This window comes from Bos indicus, chromosome 3 (genome assembly GCF_029378745.1).
Source record: "Bos indicus isolate NIAB-ARS_2022 breed Sahiwal x Tharparkar chromosome 3, NIAB-ARS_B.indTharparkar_mat_pri_1.0, whole genome shotgun sequence".
NCBI lineage: Eukaryota > Metazoa > Chordata > Mammalia > Artiodactyla > Bovidae > Bos > Bos indicus.
Window position 1 is genome coordinate 11,455,992 of NC_091762.1, and position 18,335 is coordinate 11,474,326.

Sequence of the window (18,335 nt, forward strand, 5' to 3'; positions counted from 1 at the left end):
TCTAGATTCTTCATTTTTAAATACATGGGGGGAAATTCCTTGAGTAAAAATGATCAAGCAATGAGCAGTGTTCAAGAACAGAGATATTTCTCAGTTATTTCCAAAAAAAAAAAAAAGTACCTTGTCATGGTCACATAAATTATTGTCTACTGAAGTCCTCTTGATTGACAGAAAAATATTAGATGGCTACTGCAGGAAAATATACGCAGATTCAGAATTTTATACTCTTGCAAGCACTATTACCCAATCTCACCCAGATTGTAAATATACAAAATACTGTACAATATTAACTCTCTGATTTAGCAACCCAGAAAGCTCCTTCTCTTTATTGCTCCCTTTTCTGGATGTCAGGATAGTCAGACCATAATTTGTATTATTTTATCATTTTTTCCAAATCTTAATTTTTTATTCTATTCTCCAATAAATATTAACCTATAGATGGAAAACATTATTTGTATTTATAAAGCAGAGTGAGTAGACAAAATAATCAAATAATATTCAGTCTTTATAAGAACAAACACCCTTCAATGTCTTTGGTTTAGCTTAGGACACAATTTTTAAATGAAATGGCATTTGTAAAGTAACAATTTTTGGTGCATAAGTTATATCCAATGTTCAAATAAGAATATTATGCAAAAAGTTATCCATTTCTATGTTTCTAGTGTATTGAAAACTGTTTTTTTTTAATTTATTTTTTTTATGCACCAGTACAAATCTAAATTTAGTTAGAATTCCTTAAAGATATTCACAAGGACATTGGTTAAAGAGAACTAGAATCACACAGACTGGGCAAGAAAAGCAGGCTAAGTTTAACCACTCCATTAAGTAGAAAAGTCTGTGTAAAGAGTAAACAGCATCTGTCTCAGGAAGCTTGGGAATCTTCATGTGCACTTCAAGCCAGATTTTGAATTGAACATTTTGCTTATGTTCCTACAGAAGTAGAGCAAACAAGGAGCTCCTTGGAGAAAGCTGCCTCCTTGCTTTATATATTTTTTCCAAGATTGACTTGTTAATAAGGTCTCCTGACAGAATCGTTCCATTTCTTATTATTTTCTTCCACAAGTTTCCTCATCAATGTTATATACACTCAGGGATTGCAGGAAGAGGGTAGGAACTGGAATGTTTTATTCACAAGCCCTGATTTAATGTGGGATGCTGAGCTTGTCTGCTAAGAATGCAAGCCTGCTGCATTTCTCTGCAGCTTGAAACTTCCTGAAGGAGGGGCCTGAAGATCATAGTGCATGCCAAGTCACTTTAGTCATGTCTGAATCTTTGTAACGGCATAGACTGTAGCACATCAGCCTCCTCTGTCCATGGGATTCTCCAGACAGGAATACTGGAGTGGGTTGTCATTTCCTCCTCCAGGGGATCTTCCCAACCCAGGGATCAAAATCTCCTAAATTGACCAGCAGGTTCTTTACCACTAGTGCCACCTATGAAATCCCAGGGACCAAAGCAAATTTAATTTGGCCATCAAGTCATCTTTTCTTTAGTCCCATTGCTCAGCCCAGACTTCCAGCCTATCAAGTTGTCTCATGAAAAGGAAATAAACTGATAACCTCTCATGTGAATCAGTTTAATGTGTCAATTGTCCAATTTGTACTTACGTGCTTCTGTTTAAAAATGTCCCCTTACTCCATTTTGAGTTTATTTTTGTGTATGGTGTTAGAAAGTGGTCTAGTTTCATTCTTTTACAAGTGGTTGACCAGTTTTCCCAGCACCACTTGTTAAAGAGGTTGTCTTTAATCCATTGTATATTCTTGCCTCCTTTGTCAAAGATAAGGTGTCCATATGTGCGTGGATTTATCTCTGGGCTTTCTATTTTGTTCCATTGATCAATATTTCTGTCTTTGTGCCAGTACCATACTGTCTTGATAACTGTGGCTTTGTCAGGCAGGTTGATTCCTCCAGTTCCATTCTTCTTTCTCAAGATAGCTTTGGCTATTCGAGGTTTTTTGTATTTCCATACAAATTGTGAAATTATTTGTTCTAGCTCTGTGAAGAATACCGTTGGTAGCTTGATAGGGATTGCATTGAATCTATAAATTGCTTTGGGTAGTATACTCATTTTCACTATATTGATTTTTCCAATCCATGAACATGGTATATTTCTCCATCTATTAGTATCCTCTTTGATTTCATTCACCAGTGTTTTATAGTTTTCTATATATAGGTCTTTGGTTTCTTTAGGTAGATATATTCCTAAGTATTTTATTCTTTCCGTTAAAATGGTGAATGGAATTGTTTCCTTAATTTCTCTTTCAGTTTTCTCATTATTAGTGTATAGGAATGCAAGGGATTTCTGTGTGTTGATTTTGTATCCTGCAACTTTACTATAATCATTGATTAGTTCTAGTAATCTCAATGTAAGACCAGAAACTATAAAACTCCTAGAGGAGAACATAGGCAAAACACTCTCTGACATACATCACAGCAGGATCCTCTATGACCCACCTCCCAGAATATTGGAAATAAAAACAAAAATAAACAAATCGGACCTAATTAAACTTAAAAGCTTCTGCACAACAAAGGAAACTATTAGCAAGGTGAAAAGACAGCCTTCAGAATGGGAGAAAATTATAGCAAATGAAGCAACGGACAAACAACTAATCTCAAAAATATACAAGCAACTCCTACAGCTCAACTCCAGAAAAATAAATGACCCAATCAAAAAATGGGCCAAAGAACTAAATAGACATTTCTCCAAAGAAGACATACAGATGGCTAACAAACACATGAAAAGATGCTCAACATCACTCATTATCAGAGAAATGCAAATCAAAACCACTATGAGGTACCATTTCACGCCAGTCAGAATGGCTGCAATCCATAAGTCTACAAGCAATAAATGCTGGAGAGGGTGTGGAGAGAAGGGAACTCTCTTGCACTGTTGGTGGGAATGCAAACTAGTACAGCCACTATGGAGAACAGTGTGGAGATTCCTTAAAAATCTGGAAATAGAACTGCCTTATGATCCAGCAATCCCACTGCTGGGCATACACACTGAGGAAACCAGAAGGGAAAGAGACACGTGTACACCAATGTTCATCGCAGTACTGTTTATAATAGCCAGGACGTGGAAGCAACCTAGATGCCCATCAGCAGACGAATGGATAAGAAAGCTGTGGTACATATACACAATGGAGTATTACTCAGACATTAAAAAGAATACATTTGAATCAGTTCTAATGAGATGGATGAAACTGGAACCTATTATACAGAGTGAAGTAAGCCAGAAAGAAAAACACCAATACAGTATACTAACACATATATATGGAATTTAAAAAGATGGAAACAATAACCCTGTGTACGAGACAGCAAAAGAGACACCGATGTAAAGATCAGTCTTATGGACTCTGTGGGAGAGGGAGAGGGTGGGGAGATTTGGGAAAATAGCATTGAAACATGTATAATATCATGTATGAAATGAGTCGCCAGTCCAGGTTTGATGCACGGTACTGGGTGCTTGGGGCTGGTGCACTGGGACGACCCAGAGGGAGGGGAGGGGAGGGAGGAGGGTGGAAGGTGCAGGATGGGGAACGCGGGTATACCTGTGGTGGATTCATTTTGATATTTGGCAAAACTAATACAATATTGTAAAGTTTAAAAATAAAATAAAATTAAAAAAAAATCTTTTCAAGTAAACAAAAAAATTTTTTAAAAATGTCACCTTACTTGAACATTAGAGCAGACCTAGGAAGGATATATTATAATGTACTTTTTATAGATCAGAAAACTGACTATCAGAAAATTAAAATGCCTTTCCTGTTAGTGAGTAGAATTAATACTGATCCCACATCACTCACTTCCTGTTTTAATGCTCCTACAATGCTCTTGCATGACCCTTTGTGAAGACTATGACTTTCTTAATAGAGTTTAGAATGAACAAGTATTCATCTTCATACAAGATTAAAAAAAAATAATAATAACTGTAAGCTCATTAACATCTGTGTAAAAAATATACTGATAAGTATGATGTAAATGACCTTTATATCATATGGTGTAGTTAATCCCTATCCTTCTGTAACACAGTGTTGAAGGAGGAGGAACAAGAAAGCCTCCCACCTTTTGCTTTGTTCTTTCCCAAGACTTATAAATACCATCATTTTGAGTCAGATAGCATAACACTCACAAGTGGGAAGGATCACTGTGTATGAACAGGTCATGTATATTAGAATGATTCTCCTTCTAGCAGTTTATTCTTCCTCTTTTTTTTTTTTTTTTTGTTCCCTATATGATCATAAAATTAATTTGGCCTTGAGCCTGTGCTCATGGGTTAGAACTAAACATTTTGCCCTCCTTCCTCTTTTCATGGACACACAAAAGGGCTCTCTCACACACCCTTGGCCCATGGTTAATTTTAGCTCCCCTCTTTATTCATATGTAACTTGCTGGAAAGAGGTAAGATCTTCAAATTTGGGATTGACTTGAGTGAAAAAGGAAAGCCCCTTTAGCCTCCAAACTGGGTCATGTATTTCAGCTGAGCTTACAGAGAAATCTGCACTTAAGTTTCAGGTATAAATTCAGCCAGTAATAATAAATTGGTTTGTTTATTCTCTCCACCTGTGCCTGACCCAATCAATGGACATAGCTGTGACACAGCAGTAATTCTGCTATTATTTAGGGGGAGCTCATATATTCATACAGAGAAGGTGATGGCACCCAACTCCAGTACTCTTGCCTGGCAAATCCCATGGATGGAGGAGCCTGGTAGGCTGCAGTCCATGGGGTCGCTAAGAGTCGGACACGACTGAGCGACTTCACTTTCACTTTTCACTTTCATGCATTGGAGAAGGAAATGGCAATCCACTCCAGTGTTCTTGCCTGGAGAATCCCAGGAACGGGGGAGCCTGATGGGCTGCCGTTTCTGGGGTCGCACAGAGTCGGACACGACTGAAACGACTTAGCAGCAGCAGCAGCATATATGCATACGGAGAAGGCGATGGCGCCCCACTCCAGTACTCTTGCCTGGCAAATCCCATGGACGGAGGAGCCTGGTAGGCTGCAGTCCATGGGGTCGCTAAGAGTCAGACACGCCTGAGCGACTTCACTTTCACTTTTCACTTTCCTGCGTTGGAGAAGGAAATGGCAACCCACTCCAGTGTTCTTGCCTGGAGAATCCCAGGGACCGGGGAGCCTGGTGGGCTGCCGTCTATGGGGTCGCACAGAGACAGACACGACTGAAGCGACTTAGCAGCAGCAGCAGCAGCATATATTTATAAGGCACAGAGTAGCCCATGACCAAGCGAGTACCTCGTGCCATGCATTTGCAGTGCTGTAAGTGAGCTCAGCGGCTACATAAACCTTGCGTTGTGCATACGCAGTGCTAAGTGATCTTAACTGTTACATTACAAAACGTGGGGCAAGAGTGAGAGGCCATAGGGTGAGAGAGCCTGGCCAGGCCATCTTGGCTAATTTGCTCTTTCACTACACTCCACCCCTTCAGGATCTCTCATCCCACAATGCAGGTTCCACCCTATGCAGCATCCTCCCAGAACACAATGCCACCACCTGAACCCACATCCTGCAATGACAGTAGAAACTAAAACAAACAGTCACATCCCCAACACAAAGAAAAACCCAACGCCAGGGATCACATGGAGCTCATGTCCCAATCTCTGCCTTCACAGTGCCAGAAGAGACACCCACTGCATGTGGAGTGCCCTTATATCCACAGCCAACTCCAGTCCACCATCTATCCCTGCAACTCCAACAACAGGGGCAACTCCAACCCTGAGGAGTTTTTTTATTATTATTATTTTATTATTAAGGGCCTGCAAAACCCCCATAGGCAACGGGCCCACCCCTTCCAGGAGGGGATTTTGGTGGCATTCACAGCCTACCCACAAAATACCATATGCTTTCATATTGTTCTAAATCTGCAAGAGAATCAGAGGTTAGTAGCACATCACAGGACACAGCCTTTACAGTACACTGTTCTACTAAATCTACATCACAGGACACAGCCTTTACAGAATACTGTTCTAAACTTACATCAGAGAACACAGTCTAAATCTTCATCAACTAAATCTACATCACAGGACACAGCCTTTACAGTATGTTGTTCTAAACCTACATCAGAGGACACAGCCTAAATCTACATCACAGGACACAGCACTTACAGTACAATGTTCTGTATAGGACACAGCCTTTGTAGTTTATCTCCACACAGACCAGCCTGCATTTGCATCCCCATAACCCAGATGGTACCCCTGCCTGCTCAGGCCCTCTTTGGGATCTTCACACTTTCAAAATGGTCTTGCATGCCATCCTTCTACTTCTCTCAGTAAAGACCCACAAAACCCTCAACAGGTGCCAGCCCCACCCCTATGTCCCAGAGTTGCAAAGCCAAGCTGCAAAGGTTTTCCCTTGCATTTGCTGAAACTGCTTACCCAAATCAACCAATTTCACCTGTGTATATGGTCAATTCATTGTGAATTCAGTCGCATCGGGGGCCCCTGGAGGATGCCCCTCAGGCCTATAGGCTGCTCATGCTTCATTTTCCACTATACTATAGGCCTTGCTGCCAAGCAGGAACCTGCATTCTCATAATGTTCATCATCACTGTCACTTACCACCTCACTGTTAGAGATGCTGGGTTCTTCAGGCCCACGGGGTTCTTGCTCTAATGACAGGATAGAGAGAGAAGAGAGAGAGAAGTCACTCAGTCATGTCCGACTCTTTGTGACCCCATGGACTGTAGCCTACCAGGCTCCTCCGTCCATAGGATTTTCCAGGCAAGAGTACTGGAGTCAGTTGCCATCTGCTTCTCCAGGGGATCTTCCCAATCCAGGATCAAACCCAGGTCTCCCACATCATAGGCAAATGCTTTACTGTCTGAGCCACCAGGGAAGCTTTGTATGCCAGGATACTTTGCTCTAGTTCTTCTAAGAATCTCTGCACATTTCTCCCTGACATGGCATTATGTAGACCACCATCCATATTCTCCTTTAGGACAGTCAGAAAAATCCACCCCACAGTGCCAGAGCAGTCCGTGCTGCCTTGTTTGGGAAACAGGAACTCACCACTTCTAATGCCTTTTCAGTATTATCTGGTGATCTGTCAACTGCCTCCCAATCTTCCAACCGAGCCCACACCTGGAGGATCACAGCCACAGGGTACCACATACTGTGTGTGGCCAGTGGCTTCCTCCTTCCAGCGGAGCCTCAGGCTTCCCTACCTGCTGGGTATCCTGCCAACTACACCAGTTGTATTGCTGATCACGCTTGTAAAACCAATTATCTCTTTGTATCTCACTGTGCATGCTGTCTGCTGAACCCAGGGTAGGCAAGGCTCAAGCTAAGAGACTGGAAGAAGGCTTGAGGAGCCGTAGGAACTACAGGCTCCTGGCAACAGCCATAGCATAACCTAACACAACAGCCTCTCTTCTGGCTGGCATAGCAGCCATGACAGAATTCTCTCCTGGCTGATACAGAAACTGTAGCAGTAGACACTCTATTCTCTCCTCTCGTGACTGACCCAATGGACACAGCCACAACACAGCAGTAACTCCACTGTGGTTTAGGTGGAGTGAGAATATGCACACCACACAAAGCAGCCCATGACCAGGCGAGTGTGTCGTGGCGCACACATGCAGTGCTACAGGTGATCTCAGGGTTACCTTACGAGACACTGGGCAAGAGGCCGTGGGGCAAGAGGGCCTGACCACACCATCGTGGCTAATTTGCTCTTTCCTCACATATCCTATGTATATATCTCTTTTGAATACACTGCAGGAAAATGCTAAGTCGAGGATGAATTAGGGAATTTCTGTGATCTTGGCCAGATTATAATATGCATGCATGTGTGCTAAGTCACTTCAGTTGTGTCCGACTATCTGCAACCCCATGGACTGCAGCCCACCAGACTCCTCTGTCCATGAATTCTCCAGGCAAGAATATTAGAGTGGATTGCCATGCCCTCCTCCAGAAGATCCTCCAGATCCAGGGATCAAATCTACGTCTCCTAGGCCTCCTGCGTCAGCAAGTGGGCTCTTTACAACTAACACCACCTAGGAAGCCACATGATATCATATAGTTGCATGTAAATTGGATTTGTAGCTTATCAGGCTGGCCTGCATGTTGGAACTGATTTTATAAAACACCTTTTACCATTGAACAGATGAATCAATTATGATTCAATAAAATGTAATTTTAAAGATATCAACCTAAGTTATACATAGAGGAGTGAATTACAGTTGAGAGCAGTTAAATAACACCACATAGAGATTTACATTGAGAATGATAAGTTTGTGCCTAGCAAACACAATGATTCTCCTGTGTATATGTGTATGTATGTGTATGTATACTCCATATAAGTCAGTGAAAGACACACAGATTTTTGTTTCCCTAATCAGTGATATAAAACAAACTTTTTTTTTTTTTAATTTCAGAAGGTTTTTTGCAAGTTGCTTTATTTACAACGCCAACTTTAAAAGTCACTGAACTAAAATTAACTGGACAAGAAACTAGGCAGAAATTGCTTTACAAAAAGGGAAAGCCCAAAATGCCACTTTCTATAGGGAACCCACAGTTCAATTTTATTCAGAGCAAAGAAAAGAAACTTTCAATCACACTAGAAGAAACTGGGCCTTAAGTTTGGGAACTGTACTGAAACTACACATGCAATGAGGACAACATTCTGCTGATACAATTGACTTGCTGCTGCATTTGTTGACTCTTTTTCTAATATTAACAATTATAAACAAAGCAGTGCAACTAGTATTTGGAATAATCCTTACAGTGTTACAGCGTTAGACACGAAATTTCACTTCTCCTCACACCACTGGTTCTCTTTGCGTACCTGGGCTTCCTCTTCTTCAGTAAAATCATTTTTGATATTGAATGTCTTTTGAATCTCCTCAGGAGTTTTGCCCTTGATCATATTAGCAACAGTCTTGCAGGTAACATCAAGCAAACCTTTGATGTCTAAATAGTTTGCTGCCAATATAAGTTCAAAGAGTGTCCCTTGGTCAACTTTCAGGAATTCTTGATCCCAAACAGGTATATCATCTGTTCGTTTTTCTTTGTTCTCATCATCCTCAGGAGGAGGAGGATCATCCTTGTGGTGAGTGCACCACTGAATGACCTTTTTCAATATTGCTGCATTAACATTTGGCAAGGGGACTGGATCATCATCTCCTTCATCATCCATTCCCAAATCTTCCAACATAGTCTTGATGGTCACAGATTGTTTTGCAATTTCAACATCAACTTCGAATATCTCTCCATCAGAGCTCTGCAACTTAATTGAAGGCATGGTGGTAGGTCTCAAGGGGATGGCAGGCCGGAGGCTGAAGTGAGCAGGGCAACGTCGTCAAACAGCAACACTGAAAAGCGGAGAACAAGGCCACTACAGCCTAAAACAAACTTAAATGGGAAGGTATTTGGGGGGAGAATGGATACATGTATATGGATGGTTGAATCCCTTTACTGTCCACCTGAAACTACCACAACATTGTTGTTTTGTTTTACAAAATAAAAAGTTTTTAAAAAATAAAACAAACTTAGCTTTCACAAAGATTGAGAATTGATAGGTTGATTGGGTAGAAATATTCAGAGAGCAAATTTCAATGTATTATTTTTTTTCTAAATTCCTGACTGCCTTTTGCCTTTCCTGATGAATTTAATGAGCCACTAATAGTCTCACACATTTTGAGAAAACCAGTCATTGTCAAATACAAGATTAATTCTACTTGAACTAGCTTAGTTAATTTCTCCCAGACAACCTTCATTTGAGAAGATAATTCCTTAGGAAAGCACACATGTACATTTTTATATGTGTAGAGCCATCCTCTTCCTACTATCCTTGTAATTAAGATGTGACTGTGGCACAACAGGGCATTGAGACAAGTGACCAGAAATACAGTCAGTAAAAGGACTTCCCAGGTGGCGCTAGTGGTAAAGAATCTGCCTGACAATTCAGGAGATGTAAGAGGAGACACCAGTTCAATCCCTGAGTCAGGAAGACCCCCTGGAGGAGGGCACAACAACCCACTCCAGCATTCTTGCCTGGGAAATCCCATGGACAGAGGAGCCTGTTAGGCTGCAGTCCATAAGGTCACACAGAGTTGGACACAACTGAAGCAACATAGCACACAAACACATATAATTTGTAGGAAGAAGGTGACCAGCTCATGGTAAAAACAGGGTTCTAAAAATCCCCATTTTCCAGCAAAATATCCCTCATCCTTTCTGTACTAACTACCTCAACTTTCATGCATTAATTGAAACTCCTTCAGTGCTCGTGAAGTAATTTCCTATACTTTTTCCACCCTTCCCCCCTCAAAATCTTCTATACTTCCTCAGATAATTTTCTGACCATTTCATTTCATCTTGCACTTTCCCCTATGGAAAATCTTTTGAAACCTGATTTAAGTTTTTGCATGATATCAGTTTTTAAACTTATGTCCCAATCAAGAAAGTTGCTCATTTTCCCTGATGAATCTTTATTAGTAATACGGAAAAAAATGTGTATCAAAACATAATGTCTTAATCATTCCAGGGGATTTGATCACACAGCTACAGAGCAAATGTATCTATCTGGGCTTGGCAAGAGACAAAAGAGACATCATTGGTAACAATCAGTGGTTCAACAGCTCAGAAGGAATTTGTAGAAGTGAACTCTACAGAGAGTGATCTGGGGGATTAGGAAGATCCTAATTGACAGATCCTAAGTGACAGAAACTCTGTGTGTGCCCACAGGAAAATTTAGATGTAAATCCCTGAACAGCTTGCAAATGAAAGAAAAGGAATTAGTTCTGGGATATGAGTTCCTTTGGAAGTTCAACATAGATCTGTGTGAAAATATTAAAGGAAGATATTTGCAAATTGGAGAATTTTAATCTTTTACCTTGCAAATCATCTAGAAACATTTCATAATTTCTAGCTGAGACCTATTAAAATGAAGCTATAAAGAAACCTTTTTGAGGGATACAGAATAAAACTTGGATAAATATAGACATACTGTATACAAGGACAGGATGCCTCAACTTTGAAGATATACCAGTTGTCCTTATTTTCATCTTTAAACTCAAATCAATGCCACTCAAATATTAATTGTTTGATAATACGATAAATATTCCCAAGTTTCAAGCATAATATTAATCATAAATCCCTCAAGTCACCTTTATACACATAGGTGCATGAATGCTAAGTTGCTTCAGTCATGTCTGACTCTTTGTGACCCTATGGACTGTAGCTCACCAGGCTCCTCTATCCATGGGATTGTCCAGGCAAGAGTACTGGAGTGGGTTGCCATGCTCTTCTCCAGGAATACACATATATAGAGGAATATATATGTCTGTAAGTGTGTGTGAATTGTTACTTTAAAAATTTTGAGATAAGCTAAGTAAGAATTTTTAGCCCTCTACCACATTGTAAACACTGGATATAGTGGAGATTATGTATTTTTTTTAAATCACACTGCAGGTAAATACATGGCAGAGAAACCACTCTTACCCCTTTCCCAGAGCTCAGTTGAATTTTCACTCCAGCGGTATGTCCAGTACCACTGTCCCCACTGCCTCATGCTGTGATTAAGGCACTAACATTGCCCAACAGTCATGGAAACTATTTCCCATATCTTGTCACACACACTCCTGGACACCATGACCCTCTTCCCATGCAATGACATGCAACTCAGTTCTAAGGATGACCTCATAAATCAACCAGCACCACTGCTTCCTCCTCACTTCCCACACTGTTTGAGGTCATACAAAGTGAAAATTTGCAAGGAAAGAGAACATATATAATGTATGACCTCTTTGACCTAGAAAATTACTAAGTACATTACTTTCTTAGTTTGGGCCATGGACTATTCATTGTAAAATAAGGATATGGGTGTCTTCTTCTCTATTGATCTACATCTTCATTTAAAGTAGATAAAGATGAGATTATTTTGAACAGTATTGAGTAAAGTAGAAAGATAAACAGTTGTGTCATAATTATCTGGCAGTAATTGATCTTCCTAGGTCACTAAACTGCTCCTAAAATCTCTGTTCCTGTTGGTCTCTCCACTTCTAAATTGATGATGCTCATGGATCTCAACCTAAGAAAATTTCTGATCAAATTTCTCTCTTCCGCAAAGCTTCAAAAGTTCACAATTTACAACCAACGAAAGTAGATATTTTGTGCTGGCCTTAAGATCCTCTATGAATTGTCCTCAAATTCCTCTCTCTTCACACCTGCTCCTCCAGCTAAGTTTCTAAATATGCAAAATATACTTATGCCACATGTTCTGTATTAGTTAGCCAAGGTTGCTGTAACAAAGTATCTTAGACCTGGCTAGTTAAATAACAGAATTTATTTTTTCACAGTCTGAAAGCTAGAAATCCAATTCAAAATATCATCAGTTTGGTTTATTCTGTGGCCTCTCTCCTTGACTTGTGTTTAGCTATCTTCTCCCTGTGGCTTCATTCATCTTTCCTCTGTAATTCTGTATTCAAACTTCCTCTTCTTACAGAGGTGCCAGTCATACTGGATTGTGCTCCACTCTAATGACCTAATTTTAGCTTCATTGCCTGCTATAAAACCTTCTTTTCCCCAAACAGTCATATTCTGAGGTACCAGTGGTTATGACTTCACCATGTGAATTTCAGAGGGACACAATCCAACCCATAACACAATTCTTCATTTTGAAATGTCCCAGGAGTGGGTGGGATGAAATGAGAGAGTAGTAATAAAACATGTACATTACCATATGCAAAATTAGATAGCTAGTGGAAATTTGTTGTATGATTCAGGAAGCTCATATCCAGTGCTCTGCAACAATATAGAGGCATCAGTTGGGGTGGGAGGGAGGTTCAGGATGGAAGGGACATACATATACCTATGGCTGACTCATGTTGATGTATGGCAGAAACCAACACAATACTCTAAAGCAATTGTCTTCCAATTCAAAGCAAATAAATTTAAAAAAATTAGAAAGAGACTATGAGGTTTCTATATTAAATATATTTCAATAAAAAATTTCTTGTTAAAAAAATGCCCCCCCATTTCTATTAAACAAATTTTTATTTTTTAGATGCAATGAAAAACAATACATTTTGCTCTCTGTTCCAACAGCTAATTTCTTAGTGATTCCTTAGTACTTTTTTATTTAAAATATATTTGGTTATTTAAAAATAAATGTCGAACTATCTAAATAACATATGATCCTGAGTAAAAAAAGTATCAATATGTAACAAAGATTGTGAAATGTCCTTTCTTCTTCAACTTTATTTCCTTGAATTTCCACTCTTTATAATTAAACTGATTATGAACATATACACATGTACACACAAAACACATTACTTAGAGAGAGAAACATGATAGATAGATGATACATAGGTAGATAGATAATCTACTATCAATCTTTAAATTATTCTACAAATATTTATGAATCTTTTTCAAGTGTGTATTTATGACTGAATCAGATTGTTTCTTAACTGAGAGAGAATTCACATACTATACTATTTCAGTTCAGTTCAGTCACTCAGTCATGTCCGACTCTTTGTGACCCCATGGACTGCAGCACGCCAGGCCTCCCTGTCTATCACCATCTCCTGCTCTCATCACCATCTCCCATCTCTCATCACCATGAGTTTACTCAAACTCATGTCCATTGAGTCAGTGATGCCATCCAACCATCTCATTCTCTGTCATCCCCTTCTCCTTCTGCCCTCAATCTTTCCCAGTATCAGGGTCTTTTCAAATGAGTCAAGCTCTTCGTATCAGGTGGCCAAAGTATTGGAGTTTCAGCTTCAACATCAGTCCTTCCAGTGAATACTCAGGACTGATTTCCTTTAGGCTTGACTGGTTGGATCTCCTTGCAGTCCAAGGGACCCTCAAGTGTCTTCTCCATCACCACAGTTCAAAAGCATCAATTCTTCGGCACTCAGCTTTCTTTATAGTCCAACTCTCACATCCATACATGACTACTGGAAAAACCATAGCCTTGACTAGATGGATCTTTTTTGGCAAAGTAATGTCTCTGCTTTTGAATATGCTACCTAGGTTGGTCATAACTTTCCTTCCAAGGAGTAAGCGTCTTTTAATTTCATGGCTGCAGTCACCATCTGCAGTGGTTTTGGAGCCCAAAAACTAAAGTCAGCCACTGTTTCCACTGTTTCCCCATCTATTTGCCATGAAGTGAAGGGAATGGATTCCATGATCTTCATTTTCTGAATGTTGAGTTTTGAGCCAAGTTTTTCACTCTCCTCTTTCACTTTCATCAAGAGGCTTTTTAGTTCCTCTTCACTTTCTGCCATAAAGGTGGTGTCATCTGCATATCTGAGGTATTTGATATTTCTCCCAGCAATCTTGATTCCAGCTTGTGCTTCTTCCAGCCCAGCGTTTCTCATGATGTACTCTGTATAGAAGTTAAATAAGCAGGATGACAATAGACAGCCTTGACGTACTCCTTTTCCTATTTGGAACCAGTCTGTTGTCCATGTCCAGTTCTAACTGTTGCTTCCTGACCTGCATACAGATTTCTCAAGAGGCACGTCAGGTGGTCTGGTATTCCCATCTCTTTCAGAATTTTCCACAGTTTATTGTGATCCACACAGTCAAAGGCTTTATCATAGTCAATAAAGCAGAAGTAGATGCTTTTCTGGAACTCTCATCCTTTTTCGATGATCCAGCAGATGTTGGCAATTTGATCTATAATATTTACTCTTTTAAAATGTAGATTCAATGGATTTTAGTATATTTAGAAAATTAGGCCACCTTCACTAATATTAATCCCAGAACATTTTCATTAGCCTGGCAAGAAACCCCATAAGCATTAGCAGTCTCCTCCTCTTCCCCCAGCAACCTCTACTCTACTTTTTTATCCGTATAGATTTGCCTATTCTAAGCATGTTATACAAATGGAATTATACAATATGTTTTCTTTTCTGTATGGGTGTTTTTAATTAGCATACAGGTCATCTATGTTAGAGCATGTATCAGGGCTTTGTGACTTTTTGTGGCAACATTTAGGTAGTTCCCAAATTTTGACTATTATCAAAATGTATGATGCCTCTATGAAGAATCATGTACAATGTATTGTGTAAGCATATGTATTTAATTTTCTTGAGTATGTGATAGGAGTAGAATTACTGGATCATATGGTAATTTTATCTGCAACTTTTTGAGGAACAGTCAAATTTTTCAGAGCAACTGCACTAATTTACCTCTCTAGAAATATATGAGAATCCCAATTTCTCCATTTCCTAGCCAACACATGGTATTTTCTGCATTATTAGGATTATTAGTATGATTGCCATCCTAGTGAATGTGAAGTGATATGTTGTGGTTTTTATTTGCATTTCCTCAATCACTACTGCTATTGAGTTTTTATTTTTTTCTATATGTAACTAGTGATTTGCATGTATTCTCTGGAGTCTGCCTATTTAAAACTTTTAACCAATTTAAAATTGTGATGTTTCCTTTCTCACACTGATAGCAACATACCTCAGCTTGCATAAAACCTCTATTCTTTTACTCCCTGCCTTTTAAATTTTAATCTCAAAATTAATGTTTTTGTATTTTGTATTCATGAAGAAATTATAGTAGTCATACTCATTCTAATTCTCTTCTCCTTTAGCCTTTATACAACAGTTGAATAGTTAACACATCATATTACAAAATTCAAAATTTCTAAATCTGATGATATTTACATTTTCCATTGTGCTGCATATTTTCATGTATTTTCATTTTACTAATTATCACCCTTTCATTTCAGCTTTTGTTCAGTGTAAATCATGTCTGATCTTTGTGACCCCATGAACTGCAGCACGCCAGGCTTCCCTGTCCTTCACCAAGTTTACTCAAACTCACGTTCATTGAGTCAGTGGTGACATTCAATCATCTCATCCTCTGTTGCCCTTTCTTCTCTTGCCCTCAACCTTCCCCAGTATCAGGGTCTTTTCCAGTGAGTTAGCTCTTCACATCAGGTGGCCAAAGTATTGGAGCTTCAGCTTCAGCATCAGTCCTTCCAATGAATATTCAGGGTTGATTTCCTTTAGGATTGACTGATTTGATTACCTTACAGTCCAACGGACTCTCAAGAGTCTTCTCCAGCACCACAGTTCAAAAGCATCAATTCTTTGGTGTTCAGTCTTCTTTATGGTCCAACTCTTACATCTGTACATGACTACTGGAAAAATCATAGCTTTTATTGTACAGACTTTGGTCAGCAAGGTGATTGATGTCTCTGCTTAATATGCTGTCTAGATTTGTCATAGCTTTTCTTCCAAGGAGCAAGTATCTTTTAATTTCATGGCTACAGTCACCATTTGCAGTGGCTTTGGAGCCCAAGAAAATAAAATCTGTCACTGTTTCCAATTTTTCCACATTTATTTGCCATTAAGTGATGAGACCAGATGCCATGATCTTTGTTTTCTGAATGTTGAATTTTGAGTCAACTTTTTCACTCTCCTCTTTCACCTTCATCAAGAGGCTCCTTAATTACCCTTCACTTCCCTGTGGCTCAGCTGGTAAAGAATCTGCCTGAAATTCAGGAGACCTGGATTCGATCCCTAGGTTGGGAAGATCCCTTGGAGAAGGGAAAGGCTACTCACTCTGGTATTCTGGCCTAGAGAATTACATGGACTATATAGTCCTTGGGGTCACAAAGAGTCGGACACGACTGAGTGACTTTCACTTTTGCTTTCACTTTCTGCCATTAAAGTGGTATCCTCTGCATATCTGAGATTATTGATATTTCTCTCAGCAATCTTGATTCCAGTTTGTGAATAATCCAGCCCAGCATTTTGTATGATACACTCTGAATATAAGTTAAATAAGCCGGGTGACAATATATAGGTTTGACATACTCCTTTCCCAATTTAGAACCAGTCCATTGTTCCATGTCTGGTTCTGTTTCTCTCTTGAGAAACCTTCTCAAGAGACAGGTAAGGTGGTCTGGTATTCCCATCTCTTAAAGAATTTTCAACAGTGTGCTGTGATTCACACAAAGGCTTTAGCATAATCAATGAAGCAGAACTAGATTTTTTTTTTTTTTTTATTCTCTTGGTTTTCTATGATCCAATGGATGCTGGCAATTTGTTCTCTGGTTCCTCTGCCTTTTCTAAATCCAGATTGTATATCTGGAAGTCCTCAGTTCATGTACTGCTGAAGCCTAGCTTGAAAGATTTTGAGTATTACCTTGCTAGCACGTGAAATGAGCACAACTGTATGGTAATTTGAACATTTTTTGGCATCGCCTTTCTTCAGCTTAAAGAAATCCTTTCAGTATTTCAACATTTTTTATAAGGCAGATCTAATGATGATTTATGAATGCCACTAGCTTCTGTTTATTTGGTAAAATCTTTATTTCACCTTTGTTTCTGAAGAATAACCCTGACAGAGTACTCTTGGCTGGCTGTCTTTCTTTCTTTCTTTTTTTTAATTCGGCACATTGAACATACCATCTTGCTCTCTTCTGGTCAGTAGTTTCTTCTGAGAAATCTGCTGATAGTCTAATGAGGGTTATGTTGTAGGTTGAAATCTTTATCTTCTTGCAACTTTTTGGATTCTCTCTGTGCTTTCGATTTTTTGAATTTAATTTAATGTGTCTTAGAGAACAACATTTTGAATTGAAATAATGAGGGGATGTAGCTTCATGAACTTGGGTGTCTAAATCTCACATAAGACTTGAGAAGATCTCAACTATCATTTATTTAAATAAACCTTTTGTCCTCTTCCTCATATTCTCTTTCTGGAAATCCAGTGATTCTGATATTTGTTCTCTTGATGTCCATTAGATCATGTAGTCTTTCTTTGCTGTTTTCATACTTTTTTTGTTCTCTGATTGACTTATTTCAAAATTCCTATTCTCTTACTCACTGAGTCCATCTTCTTTTTGATCAGCTCTGCTACTGATGTCCTTTATTGCATTTTTAATTTCATTCACTAAATTCCTAAGCACCAGAATTTCTGAATGATTCTGTTTTATTACAACATGTATCTCCTTTAAATTTATTTCATTTCTGCATTGCTCTGTTGATTTTGTTGAATTGTCTGGTCATTCAGTTCAATTCAGTTCAGTTGCTCAGTCATGTCCAACTCTTTGCAACCCCATGAATTGCAGGTGGGAAATTACTGGGAAAACCATAGCCTTGACTAGATGGTCCTTTATTGGCTAAGTAATGTCTCTGCTTTTGAATATGCTATCTAGGTTGGTCATAACTTTCCTTCCAAGGAGTAAGTGTCTTTTAATTTCATGGCTGCAGTCACCATCTGCAGTGATTTTGGAGCCCCCCAAAATAAAGTGTGACATTGTTTCCACTGTTCCCCTATTTCCAATGAAGTGATTTCAGTTCAGTTCAGTTCAGTTCAGTCGCTCAGTCGTGTCCGACTCTTTGCAAC

At 39.2% G+C, this 18,335-nt stretch overlaps 1 pseudogene; it reads right to left on the minus strand.

The window, feature by feature from the left end:
• Positions 1–8,512: 8,512 nt before the first annotated feature.
• LOC109578954 (S-phase kinase-associated protein 1 pseudogene) lies at positions 8,513–9,372 on the minus strand (annotated as a pseudogene).
• Between the last annotated feature and the right edge of the window lie 8,963 nt (positions 9,373–18,335).